This window comes from Wyeomyia smithii, chromosome 2, assembly GCF_029784165.1.
Source record: "Wyeomyia smithii strain HCP4-BCI-WySm-NY-G18 chromosome 2, ASM2978416v1, whole genome shotgun sequence".
Lineage (NCBI taxonomy): Eukaryota > Metazoa > Arthropoda > Insecta > Diptera > Culicidae > Wyeomyia > Wyeomyia smithii.
The window spans coordinates 191,379,314-191,398,744 of NC_073695.1; the positions used below are offsets into that span (position 1 = coordinate 191,379,314).

Sequence of the window (19,431 nt, forward strand, 5' to 3'; positions counted from 1 at the left end):
AAGCGAAACTAAAATTAGCAGTGGTGGGCACCGCTAACCGAAAATTTAGCGACGCTAATCGCTAAGTCGCTAACCGGAAAATTTAGCTCGATAATCGCTAAACGCTAAACCCACATTAGTGGAACTTTCGCTAATCGCTAACTTTTTGATATGTAAATAGTCATATCGCTATATTTCTTGCTCGTGTTTTGTAAGATTTGGACCACTTTGATCTTTTGTGGTAAAACAAACGAAAACAATTACTTTTTAAAGCTATTTACAATAAGAGGTTCACGAAACGGTATTCATATTTGATTTTGTAAAAACAAGAATAACAAAAGTTATTTAGCTTGCATTGAAAATAGATTCTCTTAGGAATGTTTTCATAAAAATTTAATTATTATCTGAATCGAAAAAGTAGAACCAAAGTTGTCATAATTTCAAGCGCATTGCAATTTACCAAAGTTCTTGGTGTGCCGAAAATTCAATCTAGACCTTATGCTTGTTTTTTAAAACGCTCCTGTGGCTTGTACGATAACTGGAACTACATTTTAGGGTAAAAAAACTGACAAAAGTAACTTTCGCAGTAAAGTATGTTCATCTTTCGAAGCAATTTACGTACGCCATCAGCAATTCACAGTTATTCTAAATATTTCTATTGTCCCTTCTCTACAAAATTTAGCGAATTAGCGATTAGCGTTTCGAAGGCCAAAATTTTAGCGACGCTAACAGTTTCGCTAACCAGCTCAAAAATTAGCGAAATCGCTAAATCGCTAACTGAATTTTAGCGTCGCTAATTAGCGAATTAGCGGAATGGTGCCCACCACTGAAAATTAGATTTTTTGAATAGTTGAGACTGACATCTTCCAATTTAAGAAGAGTATAAAGATGGTACGGGGTATGGGTAAATCCCTTTTTCAAGTATTTGAAATTAGTTAAAAATTGTGTTTTCATGTGTGCGAAACTTCTGTTTAACCTTGACATGGTGAGATATATTTATCTATCTAAACATAATATCATCATTATTCAGAATAACCTGCATTTTCTAGGGTAGAGATGATCGAAATATTTTTTTCTGATTTCATTCATTTCATTTCAAATGTTGAACAACAACTTCTTCTACGAGTACGACTCGAGGGAATGTGCTATGAGCAATAACATCGAGTACAACATAGAGACGTCAAATCTAATGTTCTTGCTCTTTTCTATATTCTGCTCGTGTTATGAAGTGTTTTTACTTAGATTAAATTTTTTTTTTAGATGAAAACCAGATCCATTGTGTCTACAAAACAATGAAAACAATCCGACCTCTATTGATGTTTTTGTATCAGGTTTGACGTTTTTGTGTCTTCGATGTTATACTCTGCCAATGTACAGTGAGGGATAGAAAAAGGCATACCCCCGGTATGACCATCTCTACTACATAACTACTACGACGTAACGCTGTGACACTATGAGTTGTTCTGGAAAAACTGGGAAGGTAGTTCCGGATCTTCTGGAGGCTTACTTGGTGGGGCCACCTTGGAATATATCTCGACCAAAGGACCATCAGTGCTAAATGTTTCAGACATATAGAGTGTGAGATCCCTTGTTGAGAATATTACAGAGTAGGCTGTCCCAAAACAAACGATGTTGCAAAAGGTGCTTAGCCCTAAATTGAAAGATAATAATATTTATAGCATTTTTGTAGAACATTTCGACTTTCTAAAAAAATGTTTTCAGGTTGCCCAAACGTGATTTATGAAAAAATGACTTTTTTAAAGTTACAAAACCACTCTTTGCCCTTTTTTCAATTCTGTTTGATTCCCATATTATTTTCATTTTTGTGGGGTTGTTTTCGAATATTTTGCATGGTTTAGTTCAGCATCGCATTCAATTATTTGACTCACAGACAACGTTGTTACCAGATAAATCTGAATTTTGCCAGATTTCTGTTTAAGCTCCAGCAATTTTATCCGAAAATGTGTACCAAATTTTTGCCAGAGTTTTTATTTTCGTTTTGCCAGATTTTATTCAAAACTTAGTGGCTACCCTCTTCATAGAGCCCATTGAACATCGCAGAAAAGTGGATTTTTCTATAAATTTTAGATAAAACGCTTTAAAACACAAAAAAAAATTTTTTTTATCAAGAACTGGAATTTGTACTGCAAAGCTGGATTCAAGGCGAAAATTTACATCCTTGATGTCTTATCGGGGGTTGAGATATTTTGAGGCATTTTTACATGTGATGGAAAACCATGCTTTTCACGAATGTGTGAAACTGTGACTGAAAATACTTATTTTTCATTATAACTCTTTCCCATGAATTTCTGTATTTTGATGACCTTCTACAGAATTGTCCGATTTTCAATGGTTTCAATTTTTGCTGAAGATTTCAAAACTCTATATATAAAAATAACAAATTTATTTGAAAAAGTACGAATATTCATGCAAAAGATTTTTTTCATTAAGACAATCAAAAAGACTCTATTAGACAAATGTTATAATATAATCTTCTGGAAGTAGAATCGACGTGCTTTCAGTATATCAAATAGCTATCTGCGTATTTTTGCGTACGAATAAGAAATTTTACGTTAAACTAACCCTTGAAAAACCGTTAATGGTTGAATAACTTTTTAATTTCGAACTGAAGCTAGATCAAATGCATGGGCGCAACTAAGGAAAATTTCTAGGGGGGGGGGGGCTAGTTTTCATGTATGTCACTTAAAAGAGAAAAAAGAGTTTGAATATGCTTATTTAATAACGCTTAAAATAGTATCGTAAAAGCAGAAAAAAATCACTTCTCCGAAGATGTACTGAATATCTTGAACACATCGTCAACGCCAAGCTCTTTCAGCAACAATGATTCGATATTGGAAGAGCTAGATTTGGTAAACGGCTGGGCAGTGCTTTTTCACAGTTCACCCGTACTAGTTAGAAGAAAATAGACCCCAGTGTGGTTCAAGGCATATTGCCCTATTCCTACCTCCACGTGTTACCAACTGGGATACGAGCAACCAAGGAAAAACCGGTAAACCGGTGGGGTAGTTGTTCTCCTAGAGACCCAAGCAACAATTGAAACATAATAAAAAAATAAATTGTGATCATTTGTTGCACTAATGAAATTCCGAGGTTTTAAGAAACATTTTTTGTTACTACGATGCAATTGTAAAGAAACAAGCAACAACTAAAGTTGCATCGCTGCTTCAAAAATCTTCACACCAACAACGTAATTCGCGAGGATAGATTTGTTGTTGAAACGTATAAACGGAATTTGAAAACCTAACCTTCACTGAATAGATCTAGTGGGTTGAGCATATAGGTTGCCAACGTGATGCTTGCGAGATACAGAAAACAAACACACAAAAATACTTCTAAAAGTTGCTGTCATGTTCAGAAGCCATGTAACAGCAACTTTTGCTCGATCGTTCGCCTTATATTTGTTTTTGAGATGAGCTTATTTACTGCGTTGTAACTTTTGGGTGCTTGGACTAGAAGTCGTTCAAAAAGTGTGGGTCTCTAAACGAAATATGATAAATTGCTTTGAATTTCATTATCACGCTAAGGTACTGATGAATTAAAGAAGCAAAATTAAAAACTGTTAATGACCATTGCATTGGCATGATAAGGGAAGCAGTATTTAAAACTGAGCCATGAACTTGCGATGCAGCATTTACCATGTTGTTATCGAATTCCATGCATAAGTTCATACACATTGCGGTTTCATTCTTGAAACTTGTGTTGAAACAACGAAAATGTTGCAATTGGCTCCATCTCCTGCGCTTTTTTTGTCATTGTATATGAAACTGAGATGTAACTGCAACTTAATTTCGCATAAGAATTTGTTGCTGTGATGCACAAAGTTCATTATCGAAACAAATTTTGCTACTTGGGGAGCAGCTTGTCTGCGCGTCTACCCCACAGGCTAGGAGCGGCTCAAACAGCGACTGATCCGGACCGGATGGTTGAACTATGAAATGCGGTGTCTCGCCTGCCACATCCATGGCGGCAGCTCCGTCGCGAGACTAGGTATCGCAGCCCTAGTGAGGCAGCATACTAAAATAAACATACTACGGAGAATCAAGAATTCAAAACGAACCGGAACAATCGGCAATGACCCAGCCGACGAAATAAGGACGACGATTAGAAGCTCAGTACATGTAACAGTAGATCGCTTAACGACCCGGATGTCGACCGAATTCTGCTGGATCAGCTAGAACCCCGCCACTTCGACATCGTCGCGCTCCAGGAGCTTTGCCTGAAAGGAGAGAAGGTACGGTGGATTTGACGCCGCAAGGCACAGTACCACCAAAGCGGCAGGCAATCAGCGACAGGTTGTGTTTGTTGAGAATTAAGAGCCGGTTCCACAACTACACTATTCCCGATGTGCACTGCCCTCACGAAGGAAGACCTGATGCAGGGAAAGAAGCGTTCTACGCACAGCTGGAGAAACTCTACGATAGCTGCTCGCGTAGAGATATCAAGATCGTCGTTGGGGACATGAACGGAAGGATAGCCTTATATAAGCCGGTTATCGGCCCGCACAGCCAAAGTCACTTCTTTCCTCGACCAACGTACAGCAAAACAAATTGACCACGTTCTCAACGACGGCCCGTTCTTCTCAGACATTACAAACGTACGCACCATTCACGGTGATGATCGGACATGACCACTTCGATACAAAAAACTACAAAACCCTGATAACCGGTAGTCCTCTATGGAAGTCCTTTTGATATTTTCGAACAGAAGGTGCCTATCGGCGAACAGAAGGTGACTATCTACGGAGGAGCACAAGCGGACGACGGATAATGGCTACAGCGCATGAACCATGAGTTACAATCGCTGCTTGGAGAGAACCCCATTGCACACCTGGCGAAAGACAATAGGTTGCGGTGGGCCGGTCACATCTTAAGAATGCCGGACGACAACCATGTGAAATCACTTCTTTTCAGCAACCCTACCGGCACAAGAAATTAAGGGGCGCAGCGTGCATGATGGCTTGACCAGATCGAAAGAGACTTGCGAGTGATGAGACGTCTGGGGAACTGGTGAAACACAGCCCAAAACCGAGTAAACTAGCGACTTCTTGATACAGCACGAGTTACTACAGCTCTCGTCTGACTGGTAAAGTGAGTAAGAGAGCAAGGGTTGAGAATCGATCCTGGGTGCAGAACTGGTTCTTAGCCAATGAATGACGACATCTCAATTTGTGTTGATTTTGATGCTCTGATAAGTAGTATGGAATGTATATATATTGAATACAATCATTCACTGAGAAATTCTAGGGGGGGCCCACCACTGAAAATTAGATTTTTTGAATAGTTGAGACTGACATCTTCCAATTTAAGAAGAGTATAAAGATGGTACGGGGTATGGGTAAATCCCTTTTTCAAGTATTTGAAATTAGTTAAAAATTGTGTTTTCATGTGTGCGAAACTTCTGTTTAACCTTGACATGGTGAGATATATTTATCTATCTAAACATAATATCATCATTATTCAGAATAACCTGCATTTTCTAGGGTAGAGATGATCGAAATATTTTTTTCTGATTTCATTCATTTCATTTCAAATGTTGAACAACAACTTCTTCTACGAGTACGACTCGAGGGAATGTGCTATGAGCAATAACATCGAGTACAACATAGAGACGTCAAATCTAATGTTCTTGCTCTTTTCTATATTCTGCTCGTGTTATGAAGTGTTTTTACTTAGATTAAATTTTTTTTTTAGATGAAAACCAGATCCATTGTGTCTACAAAACAATGAAAACAATCCGACCTCTATTGATGTTTTTGTATCAGGTTTGACGTTTTTGTGTCTTCGATGTTATACTCTGCCAATGTACAGTGAGGGATAGAAAAAGGCATACCCCCGGTATGACCATCTCTACTACATAACTACTACGACGTAACGCTGTGACACTATGAGTTGTTCTGGAAAAACTGGGAAGGTAGTTCCGGATCTTCTGGAGGCTTACTTGGTGGGGCCACCTTGGAATATATCTCGACCAAAGGACCATCAGTGCTAAATGTTTCAGACATATAGAGTGTGAGATCCCTTGTTGAGAATATTACAGAGTAGGCTGTCCCAAAACAAACGATGTTGCAAAAGGTGCTTAGCCCTAAATTGAAAGATAATAATATTTATAGCATTTTTGTAGAACATTTCGACTTTCTAAAAAAATGTTTTCAGGTTGCCCAAACGTGATTTATGAAAAAATGACTTTTTTAAAGTTACAAAACCACTCTTTGCCCTTTTTTCAATTCTGTTTGATTCCCATATTATTTTCATTTTTGTGGGGTTGTTTTCGAATATTTTGCATGGTTTAGTTCAGCATCGCATTCAATTATTTGACTCACAGACAACGTTGTTACCAGATAAATCTGAATTTTGCCAGATTTCTGTTTAAGCTCCAGCAATTTTATCCGAAAATGTGTACCAAATTTTTGCCAGAGTTTTTATTTTCGTTTTGCCAGATTTTATTCAAAACTTAGTGGCTACCCTCTTCATAGAGCCCATTGAACATCGCAGAAAAGTGGATTTTTCTATAAATTTTAGATAAAACGCTTTAAAACACAAAAAAAAATTTTTTTTATCAAGAACTGGAATTTGTACTGCAAAGCTGGATTCAAGGCGAAAATTTACATCCTTGATGTCTTATCGGGGGTTGAGATATTTTGAGGCATTTTTACATGTGATGGAAAACCATGCTTTTCACGAATGTGTGAAACTGTGACTGAAAATACTTATTTTTCATTATAACTCTTTCCCATGAATTTCTGTATTTTGATGACCTTCTACAGAATTGTCCGATTTTCAATGGTTTCAATTTTTGCTGAAGATTTCAAAACTCTATATATAAAAATAACAAATTTATTTGAAAAAGTACGAATATTCATGCAAAAGATTTTTTTCATTAAGACAATCAAAAAGACTCTATTAGACAAATGTTATAATATAATCTTCTGGAAGTAGAATCGACGTGCTTTCAGTATATCAAATAGCTATCTGCGTATTTTTGCGTACGAATAAGAAATTTTACGTTAAACTAACCCTTGAAAAACCGTTAATGGTTGAATAACTTTTTAATTTCGAACTGAAGCTAGATCAAATGCATGGGCGCAACTAAGGAAAATTTCTAGGGGGGGGGGGGCTAGTTTTCATGTATGTCACTTAAAAGAGAAAAAAGAGTTTGAATATGCTTATTTAATAACGCTTAAAATAGTATCGTAAAAGCAGAAAAAAATCACTTCTCCGAAGATGTACTGAATATCTTGAACACATCGTCAACGCCAAGCTCTTTCAGCAACAATGATTCGATATTGGAAGAGCTAGATTTGGTAAACGGCTGGGCAGTGCTTTTTCACAGTTCACCCGTACTAGTTAGAAGAAAATAGACCCCAGTGTGGTTCAAGGCATATTGCCCTATTCCTACCTCCACGTGTTACCAACTGGGATACGAGCAACCAAGGAAAAACCGGTAAACCGGTGGGGTAGTTGTTCTCCTAGAGACCCAAGCAACAATTGAAACATAATAAAAAAATAAATTGTGATCATTTGTTGCACTAATGAAATTCCGAGGTTTTAAGAAACATTTTTTGTTACTACGATGCAATTGTAAAGAAACAAGCAACAACTAAAGTTGCATCGCTGCTTCAAAAATCTTCACACCAACAACGTAATTCGCGAGGATAGATTTGTTGTTGAAACGTATAAACGGAATTTGAAAACCTAACCTTCACTGAATAGATCTAGTGGGTTGAGCATATAGGTTGCCAACGTGATGCTTGCGAGATACAGAAAACAAACACACAAAAATACTTCTAAAAGTTGCTGTCATGTTCAGAAGCCATGTAACAGCAACTTTTGCTCGATCGTTCGCCTTATATTTGTTTTTGAGATGAGCTTATTTACTGCGTTGTAACTTTTGGGTGCTTGGACTAGAAGTCGTTCAAAAAGTGTGGGTCTCTAAACGAAATATGATAAATTGCTTTGAATTTCATTATCACGCTAAGGTACTGATGAATTAAAGAAGCAAAATTAAAAACTGTTAATGACCATTGCATTGGCATGATAAGGGAAGCAGTATTTAAAACTGAGCCATGAACTTGCGATGCAGCATTTACCATGTTGTTATCGAATTCCATGCATAAGTTCATACACATTGCGGTTTCATTCTTGAAACTTGTGTTGAAACAACGAAAATGTTGCAATTGGCTCCATCTCCTGCGCTTTTTTTGTCATTGTATATGAAACTGAGATGTAACTGCAACTTAATTTCGCATAAGAATTTGTTGCTGTGATGCACAAAGTTCATTATCGAAACAAATTTTGCTACTTGGGGAGCAGCTTGTCTGCGCGTCTACCCCACAGGCTAGGAGCGGCTCAAACAGCGACTGATCCGGACCGGATGGTTGAACTATGAAATGCGGTGTCTCGCCTGCCACATCCATGGCGGCAGCTCCGTCGCGAGACTAGGTATCGCAGCCCTAGTGAGGCAGCATACTAAAATAAACATACTACGGAGAATCAAGAATTCAAAACGAACCGGAACAATCGGCAATGACCCAGCCGACGAAATAAGGACGACGATTAGAAGCTCAGTACATGTAACAGTAGATCGCTTAACGACCCGGATGTCGACCGAATTCTGCTGGATCAGCTAGAACCCCGCCACTTCGACATCGTCGCGCTCCAGGAGCTTTGCCTGAAAGGAGAGAAGGTACGGTGGATTTGACGCCGCAAGGCACAGTACCACCAAAGCGGCAGGCAATCAGCGACAGGTTGTGTTTGTTGAGAATTAAGAGCCGGTTCCACAACTACACTATTCCCGATGTGCACTGCCCTCACGAAGGAAGACCTGATGCAGGGAAAGAAGCGTTCTACGCACAGCTGGAGAAACTCTACGATAGCTGCTCGCGTAGAGATATCAAGATCGTCGTTGGGGACATGAACGGAAGGATAGCCTTATATAAGCCGGTTATCGGCCCGCACAGCCAAAGTCACTTCTTTCCTCGACCAACGTACAGCAAAACAAATTGACCACGTTCTCAACGACGGCCCGTTCTTCTCAGACATTACAAACGTACGCACCATTCACGGTGATGATCGGACATGACCACTTCGATACAAAAAACTACAAAACCCTGATAACCGGTAGTCCTCTATGGAAGTCCTTTTGATATTTTCGAACAGAAGGTGCCTATCGGCGAACAGAAGGTGACTATCTACGGAGGAGCACAAGCGGACGACGGATAATGGCTACAGCGCATGAACCATGAGTTACAATCGCTGCTTGGAGAGAACCCCATTGCACACCTGGCGAAAGACAATAGGTTGCGGTGGGCCGGTCACATCTTAAGAATGCCGGACGACAACCATGTGAAATCACTTCTTTTCAGCAACCCTACCGGCACAAGAAATTAAGGGGCGCAGCGTGCATGATGGCTTGACCAGATCGAAAGAGACTTGCGAGTGATGAGACGTCTGGGGAACTGGTGAAACACAGCCCAAAACCGAGTAAACTAGCGACTTCTTGATACAGCACGAGTTACTACAGCTCTCGTCTGACTGGTAAAGTGAGTAAGAGAGCAAGGGTTGAGAATCGATCCTGGGTGCAGAACTGGTTCTTAGCCAATGAATGACGACATCTCAATTTGTGTTGATTTTGATGCTCTGATAAGTAGTATGGAATGTATATATATTGAATACAATCATTCACTGAGAAATTCTAGGGGGGGCTAAACACGTTCTAGGGGGCCCCCCTAGCCCCCCCGTAGTTGCGCCCATGATCAAATGTTCAGCAGAAATATGTATTTCTATTTGGATAATAATTTTATAGGAGATATAAAATATGTAGAAAATCTAGGAAAAGAGTTATATTGAAAATTATTATTTGAATGAACTTTGTATACCGTGAAATGGGGCGAAATTGATCAGTGAGGCAACTTCATCTCCTTTCACCTTCACCTGAAAATTCGTGATAAAAAATATTAATCAAAAGATGATCTTACAACACTAGGCAATGTTTACGTGTCCTAAAATGCAACTTTTGAAAGATTTACATATCTGTCAAAGTTAACGACAAATTATTGAAATTGTTTCTTGTTTTCTTGCAGGTATTTGAGTTTGGTGATATACATTTATTTTAATACGTTGATGCTTCGTATATTTCATGATTTTCGCGCCCGTCATTCGCATAGGATCGCGGGGTTGGTATTCGTAATACGCGAGCCTCGCGCGAATCGTCATTCGATTCCATCATTTGCCACGGAAACATAACTACACAAACCATTCTCTCCGTCGCGGAGTAGAGATGTGGGATAAGCTCAGTCTTGGTATGGTAATGTATACCTATCAAAGAATCGCGTCTTCCGAAGTGCATTCGCTTTCTTGAGAGTATACGGGATTGGTCATAAACAAATGTTTAAAAATTTGGATTCTTCGGGTGGTGGATGGTTTACGCGCGCGCCGCTCCTAAATATTCCCGATGTTTGACATTAAAGATATTTTTTCGCCTTCGTAATGAGCTAACTTCGCCCGCAGCAATGTCTCTTGGTCTAAACCGGTACCAAATATGAATAAGCTAAGTGTGCTCCTCTAGTCAGTCGGCTGAATATAGAATAAACCAAAAATAGCTAAATAGAGACAGGTAGGAGTTACATGTATGATCGCATCACTTATCAAAGTGAATCCTGATCCAACGAGCCCTTCTCTACTAACAAAAACCTCCTTCCTGTGACCTTTGTGGAGATGCAGAGGTAAACACGGTCTCCGAATTGCAAGGGTCACACTAACATCCCTTCCTTCTTCCCACCTGATTGCAAGGACGTGGCCGGCGTCGTTATTGATCCTTCAAAGTATTGAATCACTAAAACTTGTACAATGAGAACGGTCGGTCACTCCCAACCCCATTCAGTTGATTCACTGTGCAATTTTACTGATTCGGATCAATCACGGAGTGCAACCATTGATATGTGCAGTCAATCAAGCTAATTTACATATCTGTCACGGTTAACCCTTGCATGCCCGGCGAATTTAACATATTTTTGAAAAATTCTTCTAAATCAGTCTAAACTCAATCAAATTTAATCAAACAAGTTTCTAAATAACAAAAATTAGTATTGAATTTACTCAAACTAATTTTAGGTTGATAAATTCGTTTACTCAAACTAATTTTAGGTTGGTAAATTCGCATGAAACTACAAAAATTTTAAACTCAGAACTAGTTTTAGAGCTTTTGCAACAAACCGAATTGAAATCGATCTAATGATGATCAAATGAGAGCAAATTTAGCAAATTGCCGCTCGTGATCCAAAAAGAATAAATTTTATCCTGAAATATCGTTATTTTCGTTTCCAAACTAGCTATGATTGATATTTTTTAGTTCAGAATTCATGATTCATTATAAACATATCGATAAAAAGCCTATTTCCAACAGAATGTATGGATATCAAGGGTTATCAATTTCACCCCGATGTATCTCATAGAATTCTAGAATTTATTTCATGTAGTAGACGATAGAAATTTCACCAACAGCCATAGAGGTTTTCTAGAGCACATACCAGTACTTGTTTTAAAAATTTACCATTTCGGGAAAAATGTATATGAGGCTAGTTAATTGGAAAATATTATAAAAATTGATCAATTTCACCCCGTTCCATGGTACCAAACTTTTTATATCTTTTTTAACATAAGAGTAGAACTTTGACATCTTCGACAAAGTTGCTAGCAGACTCATCTCAGTGATCTGACAAAATAGATTTTTCATATCACTTCCAGATGAATTAATCATTTAATCGTCCATTCTAAAATAGTGCAAAGTGCAATAAAATACATAGAAACTTTTCCAAGTGAAGTGTATCACTAAAATCAAATTTGAATACGCTATTAATTTAGAGCACAAAATCAGCAAAATAAAACACTGTGTGGCGTCTGCATTTTGCTTTGGGATAGCCCTCAACCAATATGTGGTATACGCAAATAGACAAAAACTAAAAAGTCAATCAATGTGTACAAAGCGTGGACAGATTTTTAAGAATTTTGACCCCCTCTCTCCCCCTCCGTTGACAACTGCCTATATAAATTCTAAAAAATTTGTATGGACCGTGGACATAACAAGACAAAAAAAAAAATAGGAATGTGTGAATGTGGTCCCTTATGTCTGTTGCTGATCTATTCTCAGATTGAACAAAATGCTTATGAAATGTTTTTTGACGTCTTTGTTTTCTATACTAGATTACACTTTGTGAAAATGAAAATGAAACTGGCAAATGTTGCGTCAGATTTCAAACGGTTCTAGCAAGCGAACGACTTAATGCATCTTAGTTATTTATATGTCGGTGGATAGATAAAATGTGTAACAATTTTTTGATATTATGTTCAACATTGTTGCTTAACTACTTAATGGTGGAAAAAGGTGAAAAGTTCCAAGGTCAAGCTTTCCCATACATTTCCATCGTTATCGGCTTGCTTCCCGAGCACAGATAACAATAACATGGACGAAATAAATTCCACAGCCTACATATTTTGATTCAACAAAATGTTTTGGTTTGTTTGTCTTTGTCTAAGCTGCGTGGCCACGCCCTAATAGCAAAAATCTACTCTGAACTCGATACAAAAGACTGCGTGTAGAAAATTCAGCTTCAGTTTAGTTTGTTACACATAAGCGAGAGCAGTGCAGCTGTTGAAGGTACGCGACATTGAGAAACGAGAGCTGCATACGAGTCAACTTCCAGGCACTGCGGAACATATTACACCTTCATTTTGCATACGGCAGCAACAGTTACCATCGTTAGCTGCAGGATATTTTGCTGGCACAGCTACTGGAGGGCACAGCGGAGAGCAAATTTTATGCGGGCCAACAAAATATTCAATACTACCGGTGGTGGTGCGATCATCAGCATTCTATAGCATACATTTCGAGCTGAAGATTATCGAATCGGTTGTTTCTAAAACTATAAATGCTTGAAGATAAGAGTTACGAGAATTTTCACAACTACTCCTAGTGTGAAATGTTCATCTATTTCTCAATAATCATTTTTACAATAACGACCAATGCGCACCAAAGATAAACGGTAGTGTTGCCTATGAATGGTTTATCACAACAAGACATAACCCTCATTTCAAGAATTTTCACTGCTAAATTGAGTGATTTTCCGGTTTAATTGTATGTTTGTGCCCACTCGAACACCGTTATCAGTCAAATATTAGAAACGAAAATTAGTTAATCTAAGAACCAGAGTGATTTTCGCATCGGGAAAGCAAAAACTTTTTTTTGATGCTTATGAAAATCACTCAGTAGTATCGAAGGTGTTTTGGTTTGTTCCTCTTTCTACAAGCTACGTAGCCACGCCTCAATTGCAAAAATCTGCTCTGAACTCGATACAAAAGATACAGGCACTGCGGAACATGTTACACCTTAATTTGCATACGGCAGCAACAGTTACCATCGTACGCTGCAGAATATTTTGCTGGCACAGCTACTGGAGGGCACAGCGGAGAGCAAACTTTATTATGCGCGGTCAAGCAAAATATTCATGGTGCGATTATCAGCGTTTTGTAGCACGAATTTCTAACTGAATATTATGGAATCGGTTCTTTTCAGAACTATAGATGCTTGAAGATAAGAGTTATGAGAATTTTCGCAACTACTACTAGTGTAAAATTTTCATGTATTCATGCATCGTTAGTTTCAAAATAACGACTATCAAAAATAAACAGTAGTGTTGCCTATGAACAGTTTAGCGCAGCATATAATATCGTCAGTTGAATTCAATACTGGCACAACTCAAAATTCATAGTTTCGAGAAAAACGCGTTTGAAAATTTGCGCCGAAAATTTCTTTGTTCATTTTCGTGAAAAATTCCAATTTTAAGATTTTCTATTTTAATTGAACTTGTTCGGGTCTATGATGTGCATGTAATAAGCAAATGATAAGAGTGGGAACCTCATTTTTCCGTCTTTTTAGGGATATTCTAGCTTTGTGCAATAAAAGCACATCTACTTATATTTCTAGAAGTATTGTGAATTTTGAAACGGGTCTTTGTGAGATGAAACTTTATAGTATTTGGCATCGTTTGCCATCAATAACTCATAACTGCAAAAATTTTAGTTGTGCCAGTAATGAATTCAACTGATGATATATATTTAGTCCTACGTCACCATTTCATACAATCCCTAGGGCTGTATACCTTGTAGTATTTTTTTTGGTTTCCGTATAGAATCATCCAAAACCATTTGTCTGACAAGAAATTTTTGAAGCTAAATAACAAAGGTAAAATTACTCGTGAATCTCTGCTGATTAATAGCATAGATATTTTCTTTATTTTAAACCATATGCTGGTTATCTCTACAATCCAAGTATTTTTTCCATTCAACATCGCACATCATCCTTTCAAGTTTCCATAGCTGAGATGCAATTTTTCATTTTCCGATTCGTGACGGTTCTCCTTTCCCTCTCTCTGTCTCTGAAAAACACTAAAACAAATACTGGCCATCGTCATCAAACTTTGACGGGAACTGTTACCTATGCTGCAACCAGCAATCGTGGCAAGCGTTTCGCGTTTTTGGGAGAAGGAAAAATGGAATGAATGGTTGATGGGAATGTGCAGGAGTTTTCCTCTTGGAAAAGTGCATAGTGAAGAGCGTTAGGTGAGAAGCGGAAAAGTAGGAGAACACCACTGCGCGCACACTCAGCTTGTGGAGAGAAAAGGTTGATGGGGCTTGGTGAACAATATTTAAAAATTAAAAAGTGAGATTTTTGAGTATCTTTTTTTAATGAGATTGAGGTTCTACTGAATACCAAACAACCGTTTTTGCAACTATCGGAATTATTCAAAGACTTGTTAGTCCGGTATAACAGCTTACTCTATTACTGCTAGCTACCGAAAATTGCTCCAGGCAGAGAAAAAGAGAGCAAGCGCCGTATTTATGTTTTGTTGTGTATACCTTGCTGCCGCTCCCAGGTTGGCTCAACCGAGTGACGAACCGATGGAGATCGGTGGAGTGTAACTTTCTTTCGGTTTATTACGTATTCACACGTTGCCGAGTGTAGAACTGCGTGGGTTTCTGCATTTCGCCTTAGTCAAGTCAGTCGGTTTGTGTTGTGTTTGTACCTATGTATGGAATTTAGTGCAGCAAGAAACCATATTGTTGTTATCCAGCACTAGTGCCTATTTAGGAACGTCGTCACCTTTGCTATCTGCAAAACGATTCAAGTGTCACGAAGCCGGTTGTGGTCATTTAAAGAGATACAGCCTTCGATCGCTGGTTGAAGAATACAGAGGAATTCAGGGTGATTGAGGAATCAAACGAAGCACACATTATTGGGGCCAAGAAGTAGCGTGGAGTGAAAATAATGAAATTGTAACCCATTTCTGTGGTTTTTGGTGTCTTGGCGCATACAGAAGAAAAAGAAGACCGAGAGGACAATCATACTTCAGTGATTTGTTGCGAGTGATAACCTAAAGAAGGCTTATTGTTGCTTCGAAGGAGACAAGACTTAGTGGAAACCGGTTTTTCCATTTTCTGTTGTGCCTTTCCAGGGTTCTTCGAACGTCATCATCATCAGCAGCAGCAGCATCATCATTATTATCGATTAGTTAGCCCATTGGAGATTTCCGTTTCCCCAGCCGAACTGGCTGCTTGCTCCAACAAAACTACATATCGAGCATACGGTTTTTAAACCCATTTTGAATGGTTCGTATTTCAACAGCACCCTATATTATTTACATCCTCTATCAATCGCAACATTCAATGCTCAGAACATCCACAAGTGGTGTAGAATGGAGAAAACGCAAATCATTGATTTTTCTTTGGTTTACTGAAGGTTCTGACTCACTCGTGGATTCCTGTGAGCTACTGTACTGGTGCTGCCCCATGTGAGAGAGGGTGTAGGATATTTTCGTGCGTGGGAGCATGCGACTGCGAGAAGATTCGAGCCTTGCAGCTTTGTTGTTGGGCCGACTGTATGATTACGTAATTGTTTGTATACCAGCCGCGGCCGATACTGGCCAGTGGTAGACCATTGCCAGCGAAGCATATGAAGCAATTTATAAACTTATGTTCTAACGCGTTGTTTTCGACTGAATCGTATTTTACTGCATAAAGGCTATTGCATAGACACCGCACGCAGTTGCTACCAATATGTTAGCCGGCAGCTTTCGGCTTCTTGTTCGATTAGTCATCATCAGAGGCTATTTATGAACCGAGTAAAATATCGATTTTTCAGCAAGATTGTAAAGCAAAGCACACTACTGCTGGGGCGACAGCTTGCGATGGAAGCCTCTGGCAACCGTAGTGCGACAGTTCAACGTAACTGTGCTGAGAATAGTCAACGTAAAGCGTAACGAATCTGACGTCGACTAACAGGATTGGTAATCTGAGACATTGTTCGTTGCGCTACATGACTGCGGGCGGATTTTGTACGAAACCAGGCTGTCGGCAATGGGTTTCGCCGGTGAAAATGTAAAACTGGAATCGATTCAAGCTACAAAGGCGGTCGGGATATAGTCGAATAGTTGACGTGTTCCAGATTCATTGCGTGTTTATTTCTTTGAAAGAATAATTTATAGAAAATAAATTTGTAAAAATGTGCATCTGCAAAAATTTTGTTCTAATTGATAATGTTGTTACCAATTGTTCACCGTATGTTTAATATCCTACTACACTGGGGTCATTTTTTTACGTGGGTTGTTTTTATGCGTTTTTTTAAACGGGATGTTTTTACAATAACGCGGATTATTTTACTTGACTCGGAAGATTATTTGTACGCTGTATCAAATAAGTTTAGTATAAATATATCGAATCTAATCTTTTAAATGCGGTACAACCAACGATCCCAGTGTATATCGGGGCACATGCCAAACCCAAAACCAAGTTGTGTCATCAGAACAAAATAACTCAATCGGTAATAGTTGAGTAACCACATGATGGATAACAATAATCAACATGTTCTTGGATCGATAAAATGATGGACAATCTTGTGAAACTTCAGTTATCATGATTACTTCATTGTTTAGTAGTGAAAATTGATGAAAAGTTTCAAAGTCAAGCACGCTTGGCAAAGACTCTTCGAGAAGACATCAAAAGCTTGCTGTGATATCCTCTACGTCAGTGGAAAAAAAATGACAGACACTCCCCGTCCCAATAGGTCAACTATTCGGAGTGGTCAGAAAGTTTTCAAAATTTGGTTCTCTCTAAAATACAATATATCATTATATTCCCTGATATTTTTTAGCATTCAGCACAAATAGTTGCACGCAACTCCGGAATCCCAGTGAAAAAGTATTCATCCGAATATTAAACCAAACAGTAGCCCGCCATGCTGAAAAAATCCGTTTTAGCGCTTAAAAGTCGGTTAAACACTTTCGCTCATTTCAAGATGGCTTGACAAAGTATTTTTTTTAATTCTTTTAGCACCAGTAGTTAGTGGTTTATTTGGTCTACGTAAACTTCACTGGTTAATTTGTGGTTTCGAAATCCAATTTGTGGTAATTTGTGGTTGAGTAATTTCTGAGAAATTTTCAGAAAACTGAGTCAAACCATCTCTGAAAATGATTTCGCTTCAAATGAATCGGACAACGATGATATATACATCAATCGAAAGCTCTTAATTTGTGGTTCACGAAAATGTAGTTTTTGTAGGCATACTTCATATTAAAATAATTAAAAAAAACTATAAATTTTTGAACATTGTTTACCTCTTGTTGTTATGTATTTTGGCGCGAGTAATTTTTCGTATGTGTTATGAAATGAATTTTACATCAGATTTAAAGTTTTAGAAAATATAATGTATCCTACCTAATGGATTTCCGTATGCCAGAAAACGTATTAAAACATTATTTACTTAGCCTGAATGGCTACATTTCAAAACTATTAGAAGATTTGTCTTGTCTTCTATACCTCTTCAAAGTCAGATTCATATAATTAGTCAGTCCTTAGTGATGGACTTGATTAGACCAATATAAGACCACATCGTTCATCTTGGTGTATTCATGATTATTTCAGCTCTTGGCTGTTGTGAAAATAGAATTAATTCTGTTTTTGATGTCTGGAGACCAAAAACTAGGGAGTTCTCCACTCAAACTAAGCTAAGCACTGTTTTTGGTACAGTTTCGACGTCATTGTCTTATTTGTAGAGGAAATTTTCGTTTTTCTGCCTCAGTTGCAAAGACCCTTTCAAATAAAATTTTTTGGCAAAAACAAAATTTAAATTTGGCTGGAACATTCCCCTGAGACGATGCTAAGCAAAAATGTTTGAGTTGGGATTTGCCCGAAGTCAGTCTTGACATAGGTTTCATCGTCCATCAGAAGACACCCGTCGAACTCCGGTTTGGCTATTTGCTAGCCTGATACGACTTGATTCTTTCCCGGAGTCGAATTCTCCTCACGGTGCATCGAATTTTCTGGCCAAATCACGGTCCGACAGATTGGGATTCCTCTTGATGGTTTTCAAAATCTTACCACGCAGTTTCCGGTCGACAGTTCTACTCCGATGATTGGCTTGAGGCTTCCGAATCGTCGTCAGTGTTTCCTTATACCGTTTGATAACCCGTATAACGTTATTTCTGGGCAATTTCAGCTGTTTAGCGAGCCTAGATGCAGACCACAATGGATTTTCTAAAAAAAATGCACATTTTCCCTCCTTTTCTTTCTGCTTCCATGTTGATTGTTTACAAAATAGAGCCGTTTTACAGAATATCAAAAAGCTAACAACATTCCCGACACGTGGGCACAAATAATCCGTCCACCAGGAACGGCACAATATTGGCAAAAGTTTGTTCCAATTCTAAATTAAGCAAGCTTAATGAAAATTACCCCACCGAAGGCTAGTTCTTCTTGTTTTACGTCATCAGATGATTCAACTGATGGCGGAAAAAGGGGTCTTAGACTCGTCAGCCCAATCTGAAAGAAGAACTTCCAACAAAACACAAACAAATACTGAATGATTATTGAATAAACAATATAATAATGAATAACGGGGAATGGATAGAAATTAAACCATACTTTGATAATGCTTATATAATATTAGAAAGCGAGTGAGAAATTTGAGGACAAGGTGATCCCACAAGAAGAGGAGACTCAATAAGCACACAAACAGTTTAAAAATAAATGAATTCACGGGAGTTCACGATCCTCTAATAACAAATTCTTTCCCATGAGACACTGTGAAATAATAATCTAGGCAGAAATATATGCTGCTATGGAATACGATTACTATGTTTGAATAGTAATCGCTCCAATATTCATCTCAATTGCTAGGTGCACCTGTATTCATCTTATTTTCTCATTTGTCCAATTTACCGTCAAATTTCTACAAATTTTGAAAGTAAATCTATTTGTTTCTCGATTTTGTCAAGTGGTTGGGAGTTTTACGTTTTAATATGGTAAAATTTACGATAAATTGATCAAAAAGGCGTGATGAGATCAATATAGGTACTGAGATGAAGGATCGAGGAAGGATGCTGGT

At 38.2% G+C, this 19,431-nt stretch overlaps 1 protein-coding gene across 3 annotated transcripts in view; it reads left to right on the plus strand.

The window, feature by feature from the left end:
• Positions 1-19,431, plus strand: part of LOC129721102 (lissencephaly-1 homolog) — a 121,446-nt gene that overhangs the window by 6,140 nt on the left and 95,875 nt on the right. The window contains exon 1 of one of the 3 annotated variants that reach the window (XM_055673245.1): positions 14,986-15,659. The exons of the other annotated variants lie outside the window; for them this stretch is intronic. The gene's annotated coding sequence lies outside the window, so the exon portion shown is untranslated. Of the gene's footprint in view, positions 1-14,985; positions 15,660-19,431 lie in introns of those variants that run through there. 3 annotated transcript variants of the gene reach the window in all.